Source organism: Pleurodeles waltl, chromosome 2_1, assembly GCF_031143425.1.
Source record: "Pleurodeles waltl isolate 20211129_DDA chromosome 2_1, aPleWal1.hap1.20221129, whole genome shotgun sequence".
Taxonomy (NCBI): Eukaryota; Metazoa; Chordata; class Amphibia; order Caudata; family Salamandridae; genus Pleurodeles; species Pleurodeles waltl.
In genome coordinates this window covers 4,887,411-4,913,048 of record NC_090438.1, presented here as the reverse complement: position 1 = coordinate 4,913,048, position 25,638 = coordinate 4,887,411, and the positions used below count along the sequence as shown (strand labels likewise).

The following is a 25,638-nucleotide window of genomic DNA, read 5'->3' as shown; positions in this document are numbered from 1 at the left end:
GGGGTTTTGGTACAAGTACCACAGGAGAAGCCCATGGACTTTCAGAGTGCTCAACCACTCCTAGTTCTAACATTTTCTGGACCTCGTGCTTTATGCAGTCCCTGACATGGTCAGGCTGCCTATAGATCTTACTTTTGACAGGCAAGCTGTTTCCAGTATCTATAGTGTGCTCACACCAAGAAGTGGTACCTGGCACAGTAGAGAAGAGTTCAGAGAATTGATCTAGGAGATTTATGCAATGGTCTTTCTGCTCAGCAGTAAGACAATCAGCCAAAACTACACCTTCCACAAGAGCATCTTGTTCTGTGGAAGAGAAGAGATTAGGTAGAGGATCACTGTCTTCTTCCTGTCCCTCATCAGTTGCCATGAGCAGGGTGAGATCAGCCCTGTCATAGTAGGGTTTCAGGCGGTTGACATGGAGCACCCTAAGGGGACTCCTGGCAGTGCCTAAGTCAACTAAATAAGTGACTTCACCCTTTTTCTCAACAATTGTGTGGGGTCCACTCCATTTGTCTTGGAGTGCTCTTGGGGCCACAGGCTCCAAGACCCACACTTTCTGTCCTGGTTGGTACTGCACCAAAACAGCCTTCTGATCATGCCATTGCTTCTGGAGCTCTTGGCTGGCCTGAAGGTTCTTACTGGCCTTTTTCATATACTCAGCCATCCTTGATCTGAGGCCAAGTACATAATCCACAATATCCTGCTTAGGAGCTTTTAAAGGTTGTTCCCAACCCTCCTTTACAACTGTTAGTGGACCCCTAACAGGGTGTCCAAAAAGAAGTTCAGAGGGGCTAAAGCCCACTCCTTTCTGGGGTACCTCCCTGTAGGCAAAAAGGAGGCATGGTAAAAGGATATCCCATCTCCTGCGGAGTTTTTCAGGGAGACCCATAATCATGCCTTTGAGAGTTTTGTTAAATCTCTCCACCAGTCCATTTGTTTGTGGATGATAGGGTGTGGTGAACTTGTAAGTTACCCCACACTCCTTCCACATGGCCTTTAAGTATGCAGACATGAAATTGCTTCCCCTGTCTGATACTACTTCCTTTGGGAAGCCCACCCTGGAAAATATTCCCAGGAGGGCCTTTGCCACTGCAGGAGCTGTAGTGGTCCTTAAAGGAATAGCTTCAGGGTATCTTGTGGCATGGTCCACTACCACCAAGATGAATCTATTGCCTGAAGCAGTAGGAGGGTCAAGGGGGCCAACTATGTCAACCCCTACCCTTTCAAAGGGAACCCCAACCACAGGCAGTGGAATAAGGGGTGCCTTTGGAGTTCCACCTGTCTTGCCACTGGCTTGACAGGTTTCACAGGACTTACAATATTCCTTTGTGTCCTCAGACATTCTAGGCCAATGAAACAGGGGAACAAGCCTGTCCCAAGTTTTCATTTGTCCTAGATGCCCAGCTAGGGGAATGTCATGTGCCAGTGTTAGGAGGAACTTTCTGTACTCTTGAGGAATCACTAGTCTCCTGGCAGCTCCAGGTTTAGGATCCCTATGCTCAGTGTACAAGAGGTTGTCCTCCCAGTAAACTCTGTGAGAGTCACTGACATCCCCATTAGCCTGTTTGACAGCTTGCTGTCTTAGACCCACTAATGTGGGACAGGTTTGCTGTGCCACACTCAGCTCCTCTCTGGCAGGCCCCCCTTCACCCAAAAGTTCAGCAGTGTCTGCTTGAAGCTCCTCTGGTGTAGGTTCTGCACAGGGAGGGAATTCTTCTTCCTAAGAAGTAGAATCCACTGTAGAGGGAGGGATAGTAGGAAGTGGTTTGCTTCTACTAGCCCTAGCTTTAGGGAGCACTTGGTCCATTGTTCCAGGATCCAAGCTTCCCTGTCCTTTTTGCTTTTTGGCCTGATCCCTTGTCAAAGCAAAAATATGCCCTGGAATGCCCAGCATTGCTGCATGGGCCTCCAACTCCACATCTGACCAAGCTGATGTTTCCAAATCATTTCCTAGTACACAGTCTACAGGTAAATCTGTGGCTACCACAACTTTCTTTGGACCAGTAACCCCCCCCCCCAGTTGAGATTTACAACAGCCATGGGGTGGCTAAGTGTGTTGTTGTGAGCATCGGTTACTTGGTACTGGTGACCAAGTAGGTGTTGTTCAGGGTGGACCAGCTTCTCTATGACCATAGTCACACTGGCACCAGTGTCCCTGTAGGCCTGAACCTCAACACCATTTATTAGGGGTAGCTGCTTGTACTTATCCATATTAAGGGGACAAGCAGCTAAGGTGGCTAAATCAATAGCCCCCTCAGAGACTAACACAGCCTCTGTGGTCTCCCTAACAAGACCAACCCCAACTAAGTTACCAATAGTGAGCCCAGCTACTCCCTTGGATTGGCTATTAGTAGGTTTGCTCCCACCACCACTGCTATTAGTAGGGACACTAGGTGTAGCAGTAGGGGTTGTAGTGGTAGGAGTGTTGGTGCTTTTCTTTGGACAACTGGGATCTGTTGTCCAATGGCCTTTTATCTTACATAAATAGCACCATGGTTTCTTTTCCTTTTTCTGATTAAAGGAGGATTTGGACCCCCCCCCCCCACCAGAGTGTTTTTGTGGGCCTGATGAAGACTCATTTTTAGATTTGTCCCCACCCTTGTCTGAAGACTTACCATCCTTCTTTTTGTTGCCATCTTTGTCACCCCCTGTATGAACTTTTCTGTTCACCCTTGTTCTGACCCATTTGTCTGCCTTCTTTCCCAATTCTTGGGGAGAGGTCAGATCAGAGTCCACCAAGTACTGGTGCAACAAATCAGACACACAATTATTAAGAATATGCTCTCTCAGGATTAAGTTATACAGGCTGTCATAATCAGTAACTTTACTGCCATGTAACCACCCCTCCAAGGCCTTCACTGAATGGTCAATGAAATCAACCCAGTCTTGTGAAGACTCCTTTTTGGTCTCTCTGAACTTTATCCTGTATTGTTCAGTGGTTAAGCCATAACCATCCAGGAGTGCATTCTTAAGAACATGGACATTATTGGCATCACTTTCTTTCACAGTAAGGAGCCTATCCCTACCTTTTCCACTAAATGATAGCCATAGGATAGCAGCCCACTGCCTTTGAGGGACATCCTGTACAACACAGGCATTCTCAAGTGCAGCAAACCACTTGTTAATGTCATCCCCCTCCTTATAAGGGGGAACTATCTTGTGCAGATTCCTGGAATCATGCTCTTTTACAGGATGACTATGGGGAATACTGCTGCTGCCACCATGGGTTTCTAAACCCAACTTCTGTCTTTCCTTCTCTAGTTCAAAAGACTGTCTATCCAAATCCAGCTGTTGCTTTTTAAGCTTCAGTCTGGTTTGTTCCACCCTCAACTTATTGAGTTCCCTCTCTAACATTCTGTCATCAGGGTTGGTGGGAGGGACATTCCTAGATACAGAGGTATGATGGGAATGAACAGAAGGAGACCTGTCCCTTACAGAAGCCACCCTAACAGCTTGGTTTACAGAAACATCACTACCAGTATGGTGAGAATAAATGCTTTTGCTATGATGTGAGACAACACTATTTGTATGGTGTGGCTCATCATCATTACCAACTATGCTAGACTGTCTAGTAATGGGCAGGCTAGGAAGTTTCTTTCCTGAATCTTTTCCTGGGGGAGTCCCTGGATCAGATTGGGAACCATTAGCTACTTTTTCAACAGATGAGGCACTTATAGCCTTATCTTGTTCTCTAAGCATGTTAATTAACAATTCCAAGGAAGGATTCTTCCCTACACTCAAACCTCTCTCTACACAGAGACTCCTTGCTCCTTTCCAGCTAAGGTGGTCATATGCAAGTTTGGACAGATCAGCATTTTGGCCTGTGCCAGACATTTTTAGAGAGAGTTAAAGTGATAGAAAAAGAGAAAAAAGTTTTCAGAACTTTTTGGAAAGACAGAAAAAAACGTTTTTAAACTTTTAAGAACTTTTTGAAAGTTTAGAAGTACTTTTCAGCACTTAGAAAACAGTGAAAAGAGGAAATGCAATTTTTTTTAGATATGTGTACATACACTGAACTTGTTTTGTATATTTTTCTCTTATGAAAAGTACAATGACAAGAGTGGTAAGTAGTCTCAAAGCACTTATCCCACCACTGCACAACCAATGTAGGAGGCTGGACTGGCTTGTAGTGAGTACCAAGGGGTACTTACACCTTGCAGCAGGCCCAGGTATCCCTTATTAGTGTATAGGGTGTCTAGCAGCTTAGGCTGATAGATAATGGTAGCTTAGCAGGGCAGCTTAGGCTGAACTAGGAGACGTGTGAAGCTACTACAGTACCACAAGTGTCACTTGCACAATATCATAAGAAAACACAATACACAGTTATACTAAAAATAAAGGTACTTTATTTTTATGACAATATGCCAAAGTATCTCAGAGTGTACCCTCAGAGTGAGGATAGCAAATGTACACAAGTTATATGTACACAGTACTAAAAATATGCAGTATAGTCTTAGAAAACAGTGCACACAATGTATAGTTACAATAGGATGCAATGGGGACACATAGGGATAGGGGCAACACAAACCATATACTCCAAAAGTGGAATGCGAACCACGAATGGACCCCAAACCTATGTGACCTTGTAGAGGGTCGCTGGGACTATTAGAAAATAGTGAGGGTTAGAAAAATAGCCCACCCCAAGACCCTGAAAAGTGAGTGCAAAGTGCACTAGAGTTCCCCCAAAGACAAAGAAGTCGTGATAGAGGAATAATGCAGGAAAGACACAAACCAACAATGCAACAACAATGGATTTCCAATCTAGGGTACCTGTGGAACAAGGGGACCAAGTCCAAAAGTCACAAGCAAGTCGGAGATGGGCAGATGCCCAGGAAATGCCAGCTGTGGGTGCAAAGAAGCTTCTACTGGACAGAATAAGCTGAGGTTTCTGCAGGAACGAAAAGGGCTAGAGACTTCCCCTTTGATGGACGGATCCCTCTTGCCGTGGAGAGTTGTGCAGAAGTGATTTTCCGCCGAAAGAACGCCAACAAGCCTTGCTAGCTGCAAATCGTGCGGTTAGCGTTTTTGGACGCTGCTGTGTCCCAGGAGGGACCAGGAGGTCGCAAATTGGACCAGGAGGGATTGGGGACGACAAGCAAGAAAAGGAGCCCTCTCAGCAGCAGGTAGCACCCAAAGAAGTGCCAGAAAAAGGCACTATGAGGATGAGTGAAACAGTGCTCACCTGAAGTTACACAAAGGAGTCCCACGTCGCCGGAGACCAACTTAGAAAGTCGTGCAATGCAGGTTAGAGTGCCGTGGACCCAGGCTTGGCTGTGCACAAAGGATTTCCGCCGGAAGTGCACAGGGGCTGGAGAACAGCAGTGAAACCCCAGGAAAGGCAGTTTGGCAGTACCAGGGTCTGTGCTACAGACCACTGGGATCATGGAATTGTCCCAACAATGCCAGGATGGCATAGAGGGGGTAATTCTATGATCTTAGACATGTTACATGGCCATATTCGGAGTTACCATTGTGAAGCTACATATAGGTAGTGACCTACATGTAGTACACGCGTGTAATGGTGTCCCCGCACTCACAAAGTTCAGGGAATTGGCCCTGAACAATGTGGGGGCACCTTGGCTAGTGCCAGGGTGCCCTCACACTAAGTAACGTTGCACCTAACCTTTACCAGGTAAAGGTTAGACATATAGGTGACTTATAAGTTACTTAAGTGCAGTGTAAAATGGCTGTGAAATAACGTGGACGTTATTTCACTCAGGCTGCAGTGGCAGGCCTGTGTAAGAATTGTCAGAGCTCCCTATGGGTGGCAAAAGAAATGCTGCAGCCCATAGGGATCTCCTGGAACCCCAATACCCTGGGTACCTCAGTACCATATACTAGGGAATTATAAGGGTGTTCCAGAAAGCCAATGTAAATTGGTAAAATTGGTCACTAGCCTGTTAGTGACAATTTGAAAGAAATGAGAGAGCATAACCACTGAGGTTCTGATTAGCAGAGCCTCAGTGAGACAGTTAGTCACTACACAGGTAACACATTCAGGCACACTTATGAGCACAGGGTCCCAGTGACACATACAACTAAAACAACATATATACAGTGAAAAATGGGGGTAACATGCCAGGCAAGATGGTACTTTCCTACAGAGGGTGCATAAGTAGTTCTATGGGTGTGTGAGTGGGTGTTTGTGTGGGTGTTTGAGTGAGTGACAGGGTGTGTGAGAGGTGGTGTGGGTGAGTGAGTGTATGCATGAGTGTGTGGATGGATGCGTCACTGCATGAGTGACTGAGTGAGTGAGTGGATGTGTGAGAAGCTCTGTGGATCACTCTGTGGTTATGGAAGTTGTGTCAGGACAGACACTTTCACTATCAACTACTGTTGTGCAGGGTGGTCTGCGCTGCACTGTGTTCCCACATCTGTTGTGCAGACTCACTACAGTCCTCCAGCATGCGGAGCACCATAAATTAAACCTGGGAGTGGGGGAGTTTACAGAATGCAAAGCACTTCACCAGAGCATCAGTGGATCTGCTAACCCAGTGGAATGAACCACAATCCCCCGGAGGATGGCCAATTCTGTCTGAGCTGCAAATCAAACTCCTAAGTCCATGTCTATTCCTATGTATATTGTAGCTAAGATCATCAGTTAAAGGACTGGGACAGGGAGCAGAGCAACATCTGTAAATCTAAATCACAGGATAATATTAAGAAAGATCAGAGGTGCCATATGGGTAGGTGCAGTAGCACCAGGATCACAAGGAGCACAAAAGACACAAAAACCCAGGCAGTAAACAAAGTGTAATGGCTTCAATCCTCTCCCTCTGCAAAGTTGAGGCCATGGCCTCATCTATCCGAAAGGGCAAAGTCCACATTTGTTTCAGCTGTGACCTCCTTTCAACTATATGCAAACCAGCTGGGTGCACATGAACTGATGTATCCACCTCAGTGCTCCTGAAATGTGCAGCATTTTCAACCTAGTGCTTAATCTGTAAATAAAAATGTGCTGGTGCCCAAAGACCTCCTCTAAAACATGCGGCTGCTGCAATTAAATGTGTGAACATGGAATACGGAGGCAGCGTAATCCTGAAGCCATCTTGGGCCTCTTTAATCCATTTACAGCTCTCCCTGCCCCATCAGCTCACTATTGCAGCTTTCCGCTTTCTCCCATTGTGACGCTTTTTCACTTTTCTCTCCCGCCGTCTTTCTCATATGTGTCTTTTGCTCTCAGTAAATGTGTGAGGCAGAAAAATAAGTGCTGGTGCCCCGCACCGGAAAGAACAAGCACAAATTAAGCACTGGTAGAGCATGAACTCTGAAGTGAGCATCCGTTTTATGATTTTCTGTAAACAATGTTATTTATCTCTCTTTTAGCTCGGACCCAGATAAGGATGGTGCAGCCACTGATATCTAACAAGAGAAGGTAAAATCAAGGTCTAGTCTTACATCTCTATACTTCTAAGATTTCCTTACTTGAATGATTACTTTCAGGGAGCTGAACTCGAGCCCTAAGGTAACTGTAACTCGCGCCCTCGCCATGCACTGATAATTACCCCAGATATTACAACATTGATGACAACTTCTATAGCATCATTAAAAATATAAATGAAACATTAGCTTTCAAATTATTGAAGAAAAAACTGTGCCTGGTGGGGTTGCGAGTTATGGAGAGAGTTATAGTAACTTGCAATAACTCTGCTGAATTTCTATGGTTTTGTACACGCAAATTCAGAACCTAACTATAATATCCCTGTAACTTTTGTGTACTTTTCAGTGAATTCCTACGGATTTTATAATTCTAATTCCTAACTGCTATAACGTCTCTCTAACCTTTGTTACAAAGGTTAAAATAACATTGTCGCTAGGTGAGAATTTCAGTGACAACGTAACATGTTAAATGTACAAAATCACTGGACTTGACATATTATAGTTAGCGCTGGTAACTATGACTCGTGCCAAAAGGTAACTAGACCCGTGACCCCACCATGCATAGTTTTCTCATCAATAATTTCATTGCAAGTGTTGCAGTTATATTGTCAATGATATCACAGAAGATGTCATGAGTGATGCAATTTGTGGGGTAATTAGCCGTGCATGGCGAAGGTGTGAGTTATAGTTCCCTTGGGACACGAGTTATGGTTACCAGAGCTAAATATAACTGGTGAATTTCAGTGGTTTTGCACATTCAAAACATGGCGCCTCACCCTGAGACTTACTAGGCGACAGGCCCTCCACCCCCGGGCCAAATTGCATTAAAAAGGGAAAGGGTGGGCCAAATTGCTGCTCCCATCCTCATGTCTTATGAGGCCTCAGGACCCTATCCTGTGGCCAGGCCCTGCTTCCAACTCCCCATCGGCAGCCAACCCCATGCTGTGTTCTTCCAACGCTTGGCCAAAGAGCCTGGCCTTTGGCTAGCCATGTGGCCAACCCAACCAAAGGCAGTCAACCTCCTACAGACGGCCCACCCAACGCCATGCACAGCCTTTGGCGAGGGCAGTGTAGGTTTGGCCTTTAGGCACCAGTGACCCCATCTCCCAGGGCCAAAACATATATGTTAAGGGGAGGGGGCAAGCAGCCCCCCTCCGAAAGCCCTAATTGGCCCCTTGGACTCCATCCTCCAGTGACAAATTCCAATAAAAAGGGGAAAGGGTCCACGTGGCCTCCTCCCAGACCTTTAATAGGCCCCAGGAACACTATCCTCTGGGGCCGTCTATAATTTAAAAGGTGGAGGAGCCTATTGTCACCCTGGGGACCCCATCCACCAAAGGTTTTCAAAATTATACGCCAGTACCCTGGTGCCCACCCACTAAGAAACACATATTAAGGGGAGCTGGGTGCACTAACCACTCCCCGCCACCCACCAGGAGTCTCATGAGGCCTGAGTACTCCCTCCCCTGGGGCCAAACTTACTTGAAAAGGAGAAAGGGGCTGTGCAGCACCCCATCCCGAGCATCATTAGGTCCCAGGGAAAAAGCCACAGGGAAGAAAGGGCTGAATTCTTCTTAAAATAAAATACACACGTTCTCTTCTTGAAGTTTTAGTGAGTGCTGGCAGTGATCCCCTGGGTCATTGTCTACTCGCCCAAAAACATTTGCCACAATTTACCAAGAGGAAGATGCCCAAAGGAAAGCCCTTCACTTTTTTTAATAGTTCCGACTACAAATTGTGGTTCGGTAACTCTTGAATGGTTTGTGACTGGTATTAGGATTGTAAAGCATTCATAAATATTGTTGCAAATCCCAATTTGAAAGGGACCCCTACAAAACGCCTCTTCCAAATTGTGATTATTAATTCATTTCTATACCCATATCCAAGGTCAGTAAAACTTGCCATGGGTTTGGTACATTAAACACATTTTCAGCTGCATTAAAGCCACAAGTTCAGTGAAGTGCAAGGTTTGCAACAGCTAAAAACCTTAGTGCATCTGGCTCCATATTCTTTGTGGCTCCTTCGTGGGCAGCGTCCACCTACAATCCTACACTCACTGTTTCATACAAAACAACACAACTGATCAGCCCATAATGACCCTATCTACAGGTGACCAACAAACGTGATTGTGGACTACCACCCAGGTACACAGGCTCTGAAGCTATTACTGGCAACATATGCAGAACCATCAACACATGCAAGTGAATGTGCCCCACTGACCCCAGCCTCTGGGCTTCATTCTTAAAGGATGGCCTTCAGACAACACCTCTGATTGAGTCTACTGGACTCCAAATACCATAATGCTGCCACCAGCCAGGTGCTGAAGAAACAATTAAGGGAGACATTTGCTCTAAACTACAGGGTAGGAGGCCAATGGATTCCCTCCCGAATCTTCAGCAGCCCTGAAGTAACCCCTGAAAAGCACCACATCAGCAGTGTTAGGAGCCCCTTCAGATGAGGGATCACAAGCTGTGCCAGAAAGGCTGAAAGTGTTGAGGAGCCTGAGGACAAAGGAATGATGTGCACACACAGACCCTTTATCCCCCAGACAGGAGCATGTAATATAGAAGAGAAACCTGAACAGCTTTAGTTTGCCTAAGACTGATTGTTAACGGGGCTAACACTAGCCCAATGTGGCAGAGATGAGAAGAATGCAACACTGACACTGTTCACAGGGGTCTTAAGGACTGCAGGTGCCCCCGGCACAGAGCTGGATCACTGAGATAGAGTGCCCGCCACCTCATAAAGAGCAGACGTCTCTGTTTTTCTGTTATGGGGCCCACTACTAGTGTACAAGTTGCAGTCATTTCTCTGACGACCCCACTATAATTATCATCAAACAAGTCAGCCTCACTATCTTTCAAGTCAGTGGGAGGTTTCAAAACATCCACAGAAATAAGACAAAATCTAACTAAATCACAACAGCATATATATGAGTCATAAATAAGTTTGCACAGCCTGTAAACACCAAACTAACTGAGTATATCTCCACCTGCTGCATTGGTTGTCAAATGGTTCCTATTCTTGGTTGAAAAAAGTAGATTCCACTGACACCTCTTAATCAAAACCATCAAACAAAGTTGGGGGACGTCATCTTTTCCAAAAGTTACATCACGTGGCATTACACACATTCCATGTTCTATCAGTTCAACATTACATGTTTATTTGTGAATCATGCTGAGAAGTATTTGGAGTTAAGGTAAATTTGTAAAATAAATAACATAACAGCATAAATAACATCCATGAAGGTCCTCTTTAGTGGACACTACAACTACATCTGGGTGCATATTTACTGATGTTTTTCACGGCCGGCCATGCAAAGTAACACAATGCAAAAAACAGCAGCACTGAACTTATTTTTTAATTTTAAAGATGTCTCCTTGTAACAAAGACAAGCAGAGGTGCAGCTGTGGGTCAGAAGCATAGTGGCATAGGGCTTCCCACAACAAGCAGGAAAAAAAGCTTCTCTAGAAATAGTACTTGTTTGAATAGCTACAAATGTGCTACTTTCTAGAATTACCAAAAACCTTTCCAGCAGTAGACCTTTAAATCTGTGCCCGGCACTGATTTCCATGTATGAGTGTGGGAATGCCAACAAACTCTCATGTTTAAGGGCATCCCCAAATCTTCAAGACAAACTATTCAATGATCTGCTGACTTCCCACTTATTGCATGGGATTTACTATAGCCTTAGAGCTCACTGTAGTAGGCTATACCAGCCACTAAAGGCCCGCCCCCGCTTTAAAGGTCCGAGCCGAAGGTGAGGGCCGTTAACAAGGGAGCAGGACTTTAATGGCCGGTGTAGCCCAGCTACGAAGGGCTATAAGGCTATCATTCCGCCACTAGAGGGCAGAATGTTCTAATAAAACAAAGGTCTAAGGTAGCCCGAGGGGATTGAAATGTTGAAGCTCAGGGCTTTTACCGGCCATTAGAAGCCCTGAGCAGTCTATGGTTTGCAATGGAGCTCCCAACATTCAAGGAAGTTCCTACTGGCCATAAATGTAACTTTAGCAATAAAATGCCTTTTACATCAGCCCATTGTTTGCAAATATTGTGGAAGCGTGAGTAACTAAATCAGGGCGAGTATGAGTTTACTGAGATTGAAAAGGAACCGTGTGATGAAACACATTAGCATAGATGAAGAAGGCACCGACCTAGGAGCAGCTCAAATAAAAGCGAGCAGCGTTTCACACAAAAGAGTGAGCGGTGCAGTTTAATGGTGAGTTGAAGAGATGAGCACCCAAGCCACAGCTGTGCGAGCTGAAAGTTCACCTGGTACAGCAAGATGGACAATCCCTCAGGGACCAAGAACAAGCAAAGCGACAGACCTGGGCGTCAGGAACAATTAGAGCACGAAAAACTATATTGTTTGCAAACAGTAATAAGACTGGCTCCTTAAAAAGCTTTCTTAAATACCAATGCACTACAAATAAGCCTACACTGAAGGTTGGGAACAGAATCGAGAGCAGGTTCCCTGAGGTCCAGAGATCACTCCAAGTGCTGAGGTCTTTGGTGGCAGAGCTCGAGTGGAGAGCACAGTGGGTGTCAGCAAAGTGATAAAACACATATTATAAATCATTTTCAGGAAAAGTTGAATACAAACAGCATTAACCTTATCACTAATCACCAAATTTGTGTACATGTGTTGGAGCATGAAAGGTGTGTTTGTTCTGCTCTCATTATTTATGTGATGATGAACTTTTTGACTGTATCCTGAGCACACTCATTTATCTTGGGGATTGTCCATACTTGACCACAGCTTTTCATACATTGCGGTGCCTGCTTCAAAAACCAATGCACCAATGGCCCTTTTTAATAAACTGATCCAAACCCACTAAGCGATCAGTTTCATAAGTGCAATCGACACCAAGTAAACTAATGTACTGGAGAGTGAACTAAAGGGGCAATCCCTTATTAGCGCCCTGAGGCAACATGCACCACTATAAGGTACCTATCAATTTAAAATTATTAAGAAACCTGGTAACATACCAACTCCAAATCTGGGCGAATTCCCTGGGATATTCTACTAAATGACTTTCCGAACTGTCATTCCCTGTATGATGCAAGGACTTGATGCAGGGCACAAATCAACGTCGGCTTATGATGGCAAACCATGCCAGTGGAGGTCAGTAAATTTAGGACACACACGCACACATACACAGTCACTCACACCCATTCACTCACACACACGCACACATACACAGTCACTCGCACCCATTCATTGACACACATGCACACATACACAATCACTCACACCCATTCATTGACACACATGCACACATACAGTCACTCACACACACGCACACATACACAGTCACTCATACCCAGTGATTGACACACACACACATACACAGTCACTCACACCCATTCATTCACACACATGCACACATACACAGTCACTCACACACATGCACACATACACAGTCACTCACACCCATTCATTCGCACACATACACTTATCCATTGGCAACACTCATTACCAAACATTCAAACATACATGTATGCACACACCAGATATTAATAAATAAAAAACACACACACTTAATTGCGTCTCTTTCTCTGAGGTCCCAGGGGGGTTGGGACTACTGCCTTGCCTCATTGGGTGAGCTTAGGTCATCCAATGAGGGAAGACAGCTGACCCAAGCCTAGGCTGTCCTAGGACGGTAAGGACTTCTGCTTTCCTTCATTGGTTAACCTTAGGTCATCCAATAAGGGAAGGCAGAAGTCCCAACCTCATCATAGTGAGACTGTTGACCCCACCCCACTCTGTGCTGAGATGTCATTCATTGACACTCACACTGGATGCTTTAGGGCCTGAAACTGAAGCGCCCAGGTCAGAGGCAATGAGTGATGCTACCCTTTGTTACCTCGGAGGAGGGCCTCGAGGACCTTTCTGAGGAGGTCACACCCACAAGAGCTCTGTCCTCCTCAGCCCAGCAAAGTTCAGCTCAGGCAGCAAGGAGTCTGCGTATTTAGTGCATGTCTAGCTCCTGGCTGTCAGTGCTGAAAATGAAGAGTGTCTGTCAGGCTGACCTTTGCTCAGCCTGACAGACACTCTTCTTGAGGAGCACAAGGTGAGGAGGCATGGCCATTCAGCCCCAGTGGAAGTGCAGTGTCTGCACCATGGCCAAAGACGTCTGCTAGCCCAACACCAGTTAGTTTTACAGTGGTCTGCTTAGAGGGTCAGCGTTTACATTATCCAGGAGTGAGTTATTCAGCATTGTCTGTTTTTGTCTTTCTGCAGGGCACCCCGGACCCTGGTCTTAAGGCCATTTGATGAATTCTTCCACTACGCTGATTACTGGAAACACTTTTCAACTTTCTACACATGGGATCATCTTCCTTTTCTCTTACTCACTAAGTAATTCTCTAGGAGCTTCTCGTGATTCTGCTGTCCCCTGTGTCAATTCACCAATAAAGTAGAAAGGGCATTGCAGTCCCTGACTCGTCTCCTTCATTTATCAGCTCTCAGAGAGATAGGTTCAGCAGCCAGAGACTGCATTTCAAAGTGGACTTTGGACATTTATCGAAACTTTGTTAAATATTGTTATCAGTGCTTAGAATCTTTCCAACAAATCATAGTTCCACAGCGCTTTGAATTTTGGAGGCCCTGATTCCATCAGCTCTACAGACATAGTTACAGTCACCAAAGGACTTACTGGTCAGATCACAAGAACACTGGAAATTCTAACACCGATAGTGAACAGAATCTGAGCCAATCGGATATCAGAAACAAATTCAGCCATCATTGTATAGCTCATTGGTCTGGCCTTCACACTCCTGTTCTTAGTGAATTGGTTAATTAAAGTAGTGCAATAGTAACTGCTAAATAAAAAAAACATGTTTTTGCTCTAAAAGTGACGTGATTCACAAAGTGCTCCTAGATATATAGCAGATACATTAATGACAAATTACCAGCAGATATATTAACGTGAAAATATTGGGCCTGATCACGACTTTGGCGGAAGGGATTACTCCGTCCCAAATGTGCCGGATATCCCAACCGCCGAATTACGAGTTCCATAGGATATAATGGACTCGTAATTCGGTGGGCGGGATATCCGTCACATTTGGGACGGAGTACTCCCCTCCGCCGAAGTCTTAATCAGGCCCATAGTGCCTAAAAACAAAAATGAGGCATTTTTAGCAAACATCAGTAACACCGCAAGATAAAGCAGATGCAAGACAACAAATATTAGCCACACCCATACCCATCAAAGCCCAGCTATTCAATTCAAACAGTTTGTTATCTGCAGCGAAGAGATTCACACAGAGCACCCGCAATATGACGGGTGTGATAATGACAAAATGTAGCTCATCATTTTATGACAAGTTGCTTTTAAAAAGTGTGCATGGAGGTAGCAACTTCCTGATGGGCGCTGACAGAGCTGGACCAGGAAAGAGTAAAATGAGTTTGATAAAGCGCCAACCAACAGCATGAAAGCACAACCACTAGCACTGAAGTGCCCTCTGCGAGTACAGAGTAGCACAGGTGGGCACAGAAAGCAATGAGACATAATCACCACAGGAAAAATAATAAATCTAATGTTATATTTTTACATTATCAGTGAAGTGCTACACACTCTGCATGTGCGTAAAGCAGTTGTGTTAATTACAAAAGGCCGTGCTTCAAATATTCACAAGAGGAGCTTTTAACAACTGCATCATCAAAACCGCCACGTACTAATGTATCTGCTATCAAAGTAAGGAACTAGGAAGAACCCGAGAAGATAGTTTTGATTGACAGGCAAGCATCCAACAGGGGTGAGGAAAGGCCAGTTTGCATTTAAGGATCAGTACACACCTGTCACTTAGCTCCCGGGTACCCTTGGGGTTCACCATGCCTTTACACATTCAAATGTTAGGCTAAGTTATTTGTCATCATCGAATATCTTGATTTGGATATAAAATATCTTGCAGATACGTTTCCAAAGTTATCCAGAAGTTCAAATCAATGAAAACAAACATATAAATGATAGAACTGAACAATTTAAAACCTTTTTCCTCTGCTTAGTAAGTTAAAACATCTAAATGTGAAAGCTGTTTTCTTCATAACCACATCACCCAATATTTCAAATAAAATTAAAAGTATCCTTCTAATAAATACATTTTTCCTGTAAAAACATTGGCCTCAATATTTGGTTTCTTAAGTCCCTATAATAATTACAAAACGTAACAAAGTGCACTGTGGACTGAGTTGACTTGCCATCACTTGGGCAATGGGGCAACTTTTGTCAACAAAGCCCATTTGGGAAAAACAGCCATAAAGTGCAAAGTGCCAATTGGCAGCCTTGTAAGATGGAACCTGTGCTGAGTGTTTGGTACTAAAGTGAGCTGCAGCTAGCCTTAGACAGAGAGTCTCTGGATGTAGAGAGGGAAAGGCAGAGGTTGGGGTTAGTTTCCCAGGGTGGCAGCAGCAGTGTTTCAGATAGCAATCCTGTGAGAGAACAAGGTTTCAGAAACCTGCATAAGATACCCCCCCCCCCCCTTACAAGGAGGAGGATGACATTAACAAGTGGTTTGCTGCACTTGAGAGGGCCTGTATGGTACAGTTGGTCCATTAAAGGCAGTGGGCTGTTATCTTGTAGCTATTGTTCACTGGAAAGGGTAGGGATAGGCCCCTTACTGTCAGAGAAAGTGATACTAATAATTACAAAGTTTTGAAGGATGCACTCTTGGATGGATTTGGCTTAACCACTGAACAATACAGGATAAAGTTCAGAGACACCAGAAAAGAGTCATCTCAAGACTGGACAGACTTTGTAGACTGTTCAGTGAAGGCCGTGGAGGGTTGGGTACATGGCAGTAAGGTCACTGACCATGAAAGCCTGTATAATCTAATCCTGAGAGAGCATATTTTGAACAATTGTGTGTCTGATCTGTTGCACCAGTACTTGGTAGACAAGAATTGGGAAAGAAGACAGACAGATGGGTCAGAACAAGAGTGAACAGAAAAGTTCATACAGGGGGTGACAAGGATGGCAAGAAGAAGAACGGTAAGTCTTCTGACAAGGGTGGGGACAAGGATAAAAAACATTCTGAGTCTTCATCAGGCCCACAAAAATCCTCTGGGGGTGGTGGGTCCAAATCCTCTTCCCACAATCTAAAGAAGCCATGGTGTTACTTATGTAAAAGTAAAGGCCATTGGGCAAGTGATTCCACTTGTCCAAAGAAAAACACCAAGGCTCCCACTGCCACAACTCCAACTGCAACTTTTAGTACCCCTAGTAATAGCAGTGGTGGTGGGAAGTCTACTACAAATAGCCAATTTAAGGGTGTAGATGGGCTCACCATTGGTAGTGTAGTTGGGGTTGGTCTTGTTAGGAAGACCACAGAGGCTGTTTTAGTCTCTAATGGTATGACTTTGCCACCTTGGTTGCTTGTCCCCTTAATATGGGTAAGTACAAGTAACTTTCCCTAATAAATGGTGTTGAGGTTGAGGCGTACAGGGACACAGGAGCCAGCATAACTATGGTGATAGAGAAACTGGTTCACCCTGATCAACACCTACTTGGTCAGCAGTACCAAGTGACTGATGCTCACAATAGCACACTTAGCCACCTCATGGCTGTTGTGAATCTCAACTGGGGGGGGTTACTGGTCCAAAAGAAAGTTGTTGTAGCCACTGAATTACCTGTAGATTGCTTACTAGGCAATGATTTGGAGACATCAGCTTGGGCTGAAGTGGAGTTGGAGGCTCATGCAGCAATGCTGGGCATATTTTTGCTTTGACAAGGGCTCATGCCAAAAAGCAAAAAGGACAGGGAAACATGGATCCTGGAACAATGGACCAGTAAGGGTAAATCCTTGCCCACTATCCCTCCCTCTCCAGAAGATTCCCCTTGTGAGGAAGAGGAATCCTCTCCCTGTGCAGAACCTACACCAGAGGAGCTGGCAGCAGACACTGCTGAGCTTTTGGGTGCAGGGTGGCCTGCTAGGGAAGAGCTGAGTGTGGCACAGCAAACCTGTCCCACACTAGAGGGTTTGAGACAGCAAGCTGTCAAACAGCAGAATGGGGATGTCAGTGATAGCCATAAGGTGTATTGGGAAGACAACCTCCTGTATACTGAGTCAAGGGACCCTGAACCTGGAGCTGCCAGGAGATTGGTCATCCCTTTGTAGTATGGGGAGTTTCTTCTAACCTTGGCACATGACATTCCTTTTCCTGGGCATTTGGGCCAGAGCAAAACTTTGGACAGACTTGTTCCATTGCTTCACTGGCCTCATATGTCAGAGGACACTAAAGAGTTTTGTTGCTCTTATGTGACCTGCCAAGCCAGTGGCAAGACTGGTGGCACACCAAAGGCCCCCTTAATTCCCCTTCCTGTGGTTGGGGTGCCCTTTGAAAGGATAGGGGTTGACAGGCCCCCTTGACCCTCCAACAGCTTCAGGCAATAGGTTTATCCTTGTAGTAGTGGACCATGCCACTAGGTATCCTGAAGCAATTCCCTTAAGGACAACTACAGCTCCTGCTGTGGCAAAGGTCCTCCTGGGAATCTTTTCCAGAGTGAGCTTCTCTAAGGAAGTGGTGTCAGACAGAGGAAGTAACTTCATGTCTGCAAACCTCAAAGCTATGTGGAAGGAGTGTGGTGTAACTTACAAGTTCACTACTCCTTACCATCCACAAACAAATTGTCTGGTTGAGAGGGTTAATAAAACTCTCAAAGGCATGATCATGGGACTCCCTGAAAAACTCAAAAGAAGATGGGATGTCCTGTTGCCATGCCTCCTTTTTGCTTACAGGGAGGTACCCCAAAAAGGAGTGGGCTTTAGCCCATTTTAACTCCTCTTTGGACACCCTGTGAGGTAAGAGGTCCCCTAGCACTGTGAAGGAGGGTTGGGCACAACCTTTAAAAGCTTTGAAAGCTCATAGGCAGGACATTGTGGACTATGTACTTGGCCTAAGATCAAGAATGGCTGAGTACATGAAAAAGGCAAGTAAAAACCTTCAGGCCAGCCAAGAGCTCCAGAAGCAATGGCATGACCAGAAGGCTGTCCCGACCCAGTACGACCCAGGACAGAAGGTGTGGATATTGGAGCCTGTGGCCCCAAGGGCACTCCAGGACAAATGGAGTAGACCCCATCTGATTGTTGAGAAAAAGGGTGAGGTTACCTACTTGGTAGACCTGGGTACTACCAGGAGTCCCTTTAGGGCGCTCCATGTCAACCGCCTAAAACCCTACTATGACAGGGCTGACTTAACCCTGCTCATGGCAACTGATGAGGGACAGGAAGAAGAGAGTGACCCTCTCCCTGATCTCTTCTCCACCACTAAAGCTAATGGCTTAGTGGAGGGAGTGGTGCTAGCAGATTGCCTTACTGCTGAGCAGACGGACAACTGCATTAATCTCCTAGGACAATTTTCTGACCTCTTCTCACTGATACCAGGTACAATTACCTGCTGTGAGCACACAATCAATACTGGAGACAGTTTACCTATCAAAAATATGATGAATAGGCAGCCTAACCATGTCAGGGATTGCATAAAACAAGAGTTGCGGAAAATGTTAGACTTACGAGTGATTGAGCCATCAGAAAGCCCATGGGCTAGCCCAGTGGTGCTTGTCCCAAAACCTCACAGTAAAGATGGTAAAAGAGAAATAAGGTTTTGTGTTGACTACAGAGGTCTCAGTCAAGTAACCAAGACAGATGCTCACCCTATACCCAGGGCAGATGAGCTTCAGCCAAGTATCTAAGCACCTTTGATTTAAATGCAGGGTATTGGCAGATTAAATTATCAGAAGATGCTAAAACTAAAACTGCATTTTCCACCATTGGAGGGCACTATCAGTTCATTGTGATGCCCTTTGGTTTGAAGAATACACCTGGCACTTTTCAGAGGTTGGTGAACACAGTCCTGCAAGGTTTGGAAGCTTTTAGTGCAACATATCTAGATGCTATAGCTGTCTTTAGCTCCACCTGGGATGAACACCTGATCCACTTATGGAAGGTTTCAGAGGCCCTGCAAAAGGCAGGCCTCAGTATCAAGGCTTCAAAGTGCCAGATAGGGCAGGGGGAAGTAGTTTATCTGGGCCACCTGGTAGGTAGAGAACAAATTGCACCACTGCAGGGGAAAATCCAGACCATTATGGAATGGGCTCCCCCTACAACTCAAACCCAGGTGAGAGCCTTTTTATGCCTCACAGGGTGCTCTAGGAGGTTCATCAAGAATTGTGGCTCAATTGCAGCTCCTCTTAATGACCTCACTAGTAAAAAGATGCCAAAAAAGGTATTTGTGGGCAGCTAGCTTTCAAGAAGCTTTTGATGAGCTCAAAAAAGCCATGTGCTCCGCACCTGTCTTAAAAAGCCCTTGCTACTCCAAAAAGTTCATAGTCCAGACTGATGCTTATGAATTGGGGATGGGGGCAGTGCTATCACAGCTTAACACAGGATCAACCTGCTGCTTTTATCAGCAGGAGGTTGACCCCTAGAGAAAAGCGTTGGTCTGCCATAGAGAGGGAGGCCTTTGCTGTGGTCTGGGCACTGAAAAAGTTGAGACCATACCTGTTTGGCACTCACTTCATTGTTCAGACAGACCACAAACCTCTACTTTGGCTAAAACAAATGAAAGGTGAAAATCCTAAATTGTTGAGGTGGTCCATCTCCCTACAGGGAATGGACTATACAGTGGAACATAGACCTGGGAGTAGCCACTCCAATGCAGATGGACTCTCCAGATATTTCCACTTAGACAATGCAACATAATTCACCAGAATAGTGCAAGGTACTGATGAGTTGGGTCACCATAAAGGGGGATGAGGATGAAGGACCTTATAAGGTCCTTGAACTCAGAAGCGACTTCCAATACCTTTTATCATGTAGCACAGAGTATTTTATTCTTTATAATACATGGCAACACCGTCATCCTGTGGAATCACGTTCTCCTGGATCCATTTGGACCTAGTAGACTCTGTGATACACAATGAAAATACAGGCCTGTTTCTGTTGAACACATTACAATGTTGAATTAACTAGGCCTTGAAGAAATGTCTATTGTGCTTGAAACGCATTATGTTGCAAGGCTTGCTAAACTGACGGCCATCACAAGACACCACCGCATGCTAGCTTGCGAAATCCTCACTGCTAAAAGTACTAACGTATGCACTTATGGTTCCTCTTTCTCCACATATAGATGTATCACAAGACATTTGATTCAGAGGACATTGTGCAAGCTTCCTGTCCATGATTCTCACCCTTATATGGAGCATCACGTGTGCTATATAGAGAAAAGTTAATTCATACGACATTATCAAGAACCAATTAAATGTGTTAATGTGTCTGTGGTTTAATGATATAAAAGATCATGCATTACTTCCTTGTGCAGACTGTTCGAGCTCGATTTTGGCCCGCTCAGTCTCCGTGTACACGTATTTCTTATTGTGTCTTATTAGTTCCTATTAAAAGTAATCTAAAGAAGAGCGGCTGGTCTCGGTTCGTTTCCTGAATTGTCTGGATCTGAAATACTCTGACTTGGCTTCGACAACTTGGCTTCGACAATCCTTCCAAAAACACCTAACTCCTTGCTCTCTTGCTCACTCATTTGAAAGAGATAGTATTTTTGGATCTAGAAAGAATAAAAGCACATTCTGTTGTACAACAAAATACACTAAAAAGCATTTAGTTTTTTTCTTTTTGCTGTTGCACAAATATGTTAGAATTGGTTTCATGTAAACCAGATTAAAAACTGCTGCAGCTCAGAATGTGTAGAAATATGAAGATACATTCAACCTTTCCTGTTCCCACTCACAGTGGAAAATAAACATGTTGCTATAAATCTCCTTCCAGCTGATCACTGTTCATTTTAGAAAAGCAGATCAGAAGAATGAAAAGCCAATTCTGTGTATTGTTGTTTCACTGTAATTATGGTCCCTGTCCTGCCTCTCTCCTTGGATGCTGGCTGTATCAGAAGACATTATAATGTCATAATTCAACTATAATAACTTATTACAGCTGAGCAGCTACACCGCTTTCCTATTACAGGTAACTAGAGATGCCACAATGGACTCTAAAAGGACACTAGAGTCTGCCTTTCATACAGACATTGCAGGCCTGAGATATTAAGCATCTTTTGTTCTGCGGTGACAGACACAGGCCTCAGACGCCCTCCTCTCTGAGCTGCACAGACACACATTAATGCTGCAAAGTCCTCAAAGCAACAACATCCTTGTTATATATCAGCTTCACTTTGTGGTGATTCCAGTTTCTTTCTCTTTGTTTATCTCTTTGTCTTTGACACACTATGAATTGTTAATAGATTTGTAATCAAACATGGCAAGGAGCCTATCAACCTACAGTTTCCTAATGTGTTCTATACAAATAAATAGAAATTAAATGTAAACACAAAGCAAACTACAAAGCAACAGAGCACGGTGCAACAGTGAGAATCTCATGCACCAAGAATGGTCCCCACCAGTCACAGGGTGGAGACAACCAGATGCAAACACATGTGAGAGACATGCAGGGACCTCTGCGTGATCTCCAGAGCCCATGCGTTGCCGTCATGTATACATTTCTAGGACCCATGCAGTGCCCTCATGTCTACCTTTCTATGACCCATGTGGCGCCCTCCTGTCTACCTCTCTATGACCCATAAAGTGCCTCATGTCTAAATTTCTATGCCCCATGCAGTGCCCTCATGTCTACCTTTCTATGGTCCATGCAGTGCCCTCGTGTATACCTTTCTATGACCCATGCAGTGCCTCATTTCTACCTTTCTATGACCCATGCAGTGCCTCATTTCTACCTCTCTATGACCCATGCAGTGCCCACATTTCTACTTTTCTATGACCCATGCAGTGCCCACATTACTACTTTTCTATGACCCATGCAGTGCCCTCGTGTCTACCATTGATTGACACAAGCAGAGCCTCTTTTCTATCTTTCTATGGACCATACAGTGCCCTTGTTTCTACCTTTCTATGACTCATAACGTGCCCTAATTTCCATCTTTCTGTGACCCACACATTGCCCTCTTTTCTACTTTCTATGACCTATGCAGTGCCCTCTTTTCTACTTTCTATGACCCATAAAGTGCCCTCATGTCTACCTTTCTATGACCCATGCGGTGCCCTCATTTCTACCTTTCTATGACCCATGCAGTGCCTCAATTCTACCTTTCTATGACCCATGCAGTGCCCTCATTTCTACCTCTTTATGACCCATGCAGTGCCCTCATGTCTACCTTTCTATGACCCATGCAGTGCCTCATGTCTACCTTTCTATGACCCATGTAGTGCCCTCATTTCTACCTCTTTATGACCCATGCAGTGCCCTCATGTCTACCTTTCTATGACCCATGCGGTGCCCTCATTTCTACCTCTCTATGACCCATGCAGTGCCCTCATGTCTACCTTTCTATGACCCATGCAGTGCCCTCATGTTTACCTTTCTATGACCCATGCAGTGCACACGTCTACCTCTTAATGACCCAGTCAGTGCCTCATTTCTACCTTTCTATGACCCATGCAGTGCCCTCATGTCTACCTTTCTCTGACCCATGCAGTGCGCACCATGCAGTGCAGACAGTCGCTGCAGTGACCTATGTTTCTCTGCCAGCTCCTGAGTTTTTTGTGACCCCCATGAAATGAGTTCATTTCACTGCCCTTGAATACGTCTGATAACCGAGCCATATTGGAGGCCTTTTGTTGCAACCTGGTGGCCCCCTCAGGTAGAGCCTTAAAGCCCGCTGCCTACTGTACACTGATGTAACAGTGTCCAGTGCTCGGGTGTTAAGTGACTATTACTTCATTTACCTATTTATTTTCTACCTGAGATACAGAATGTTTTCTTCCTGTCCCAGGAGCCTCAAGGCACTATCCTGACCTGATCCCCGTGAGACATTGAATGCATTGCGCCACTTTGTAAATCCGACACTATGGTGGCGCTAAGGCCGTGCCAGGGGCTTGTTATATACGGAGCAACATCATAGTTAAGTTTTTACAGATAAATACAGAGAGAAAGCACCACGTTCCATAAATGTGACCCTCTGTGTTTTGTCCAGTGACAGTTTTAGCTTAATCTGCCTGCACATGGTATAACATGCAGATCACTCATTGGTATTTTATTTCTAGAGGTCAGTGGACTACTGACACTAAGAACATTTTGTTTCTTCCAGGTCATAATTTGCAAGCCTTCTAATATAGCACAGTGATTTACTCATTGGCATCAAGGAGCTACATGCAAACTGGAATTCATGGGTTTAGATCCTTATTGAGTTGTTCTAAATCTTTTATTCCAAGATTGCAAAGAAGGAATTGTGTTGGAATTCATAAAGTCTTGGTAGTGCAGACAACGACAATCACACGGTTACATTTTATAACCTGACTTTGTTTCCTTGAACATTCTTTCTTAACATATGGGCCCTCATTATGACCCTGGCGGTCGGCGGTAATATGGTGGAAAGTACTGCCAACAGGCTGGCGGTACTTTCCACCTTATTATGACATTGGTGGTTTGGCTTATTCCAAACCGCCAATGTACCACACCGACCATCGTGTCGGTGACGGACGCCGGGCTGGAGATATCAATTTCCAGCCAGGCGGCCATCTCTGTACCGCCTGTGTGATAATGACCCCGCCTACCACCATGGTTTTCGTGGCTTCCTTACCACCACAAAAACCATGGCGGTAGGCACTATCAGTGACAGGTCTTCCCCATCCCCACCCCCTCCCCAGATTTCCCCCACAGCCCCTTCCTCTCCAAACCCCCATTCATTCATGCCCCTCCCTTCACACATGCACACATGCATATACACACCCATACCCACATTCATCCATGCATGCATACATCCATTCACACACACATCCACACACACTTTCATACATACACACAGACACGCATTCACAAAACACAACATGCATGCACTCACACATTCAAACATGCACACACATTCGACACAGAACACACAACCTCATACACCCACGAACAAACATTCACAAACACCACCACACACACAAACAACACCCCCTCCCCTGTCAGAGCACTCACTTACCTGTGTTCAGGGGGTCCTCCGGCAGGAGACAGGATGGGGCACTGCTGCCAGCAGCAGCATCCACTAGGAGAACACCACCAGGCCGTATTATGGGTCATAATACAGTTGGTGGCTGTCTACTGGAGTGGCACCCAATAGGATGCCAAGCTTCATCACTGGGCAATATCCTCGTCAGACCAGTGCTGCAATATCTGGCGGACCACCCCTACAATAGGGATGGTACTGTACCGAAGATTGTTTGCCAAATTTAAATTAGGTCAGAAGCGAATACTGACTGTGAAAAGACATATATATATATATATATATATATATATATATATATATATATATAGATATATATATATATATATATGTGTGTGTGTATGTAGGAGAGACTGAAAGAGTTAAAATGAGCTCTGAGCCTTAAACATCACTTTAATGAATCAGGAAAGGTTCAGGACAAGATTAAAAAAACAACAAAGGGAGTGAATACGGGGATAATGTCCCATTACACTCTACAAGGAGGAAAAAGGTAGTGTACCTAATCCTATAGTAAAATGGTCAACATGTTTCGAGTCTTGATGGTCAACAAATGATCTCATGAAGCTTCATCAGGACCGTAACCACTACTTCTCCTATTCCAAAATGCAACAGCAAGTGCTGAATAGTCACTTACTGAGTGAAGACAAATCGTCAACGTCAGTAGGTCAATCAGTCGCCCATCCCATAGTCGAGAATGAGCATCCTAAGAACGCGCAAGCCTCAACCAAAGACTGTCTACAGGCGCGCGGCTGAGGGCAGGTTACCCGTACAACCAAGGATAGAACAAATAATTCTCCTTTGGTTGAGGCTCTCCTTTAACACAATTATTTGCCTGGCAGTGATGGACTGTAAACCAAACAGCTATATGTCCACCCCAACATATATATATATAATTTTTGTATGGACTTTACTCCGTAGGGCTGTCAGAGACGTTTGACCACAGCGGTGATGGAGTGATCACTGCTGTGGCCAAACTCAAGGTCCAGATCAGGCGGCTGGTGGAGAACTCTGTCACCATGTTAGTTCGAGAGTGGCACGCAATTGCACACGACTAGAGCACAATTTTTCCAGTCTGGCCCAGGAAAACCTAGAGTTCCTTGTTTTCATTTTTTTTCAAAATATCTTTACCTAAAACAAAAAGGTTTAAATAAATCCCTGCAAGGATTAATGAGGGATGTTTGCATCTGAAATCATAGACAAAAGAAGCCCTGAAGAATAAGTAATACACAGTAAGCAATTCCTTACAG

At 44.9% G+C, this 25,638-nt stretch overlaps 1 long non-coding RNA gene across 2 annotated transcripts in view; it reads left to right on the top strand.

The window, feature by feature from the left end:
• Positions 1-13,816, top strand: part of LOC138257880 (uncharacterized) — a 275,193-nt gene extending 261,377 nt beyond the window's left edge. For both annotated transcript variants that reach the window (XR_011198401.1, XR_011198400.1), the window contains 2 exons: positions 7,327-7,375; positions 13,625-13,816. This is a non-coding gene — a long non-coding RNA (uncharacterized lncRNA). The remainder of the gene's footprint in view (positions 1-7,326; positions 7,376-13,624) is intronic.
• Positions 13,817-25,638: the final 11,822 nt, after the last annotated feature.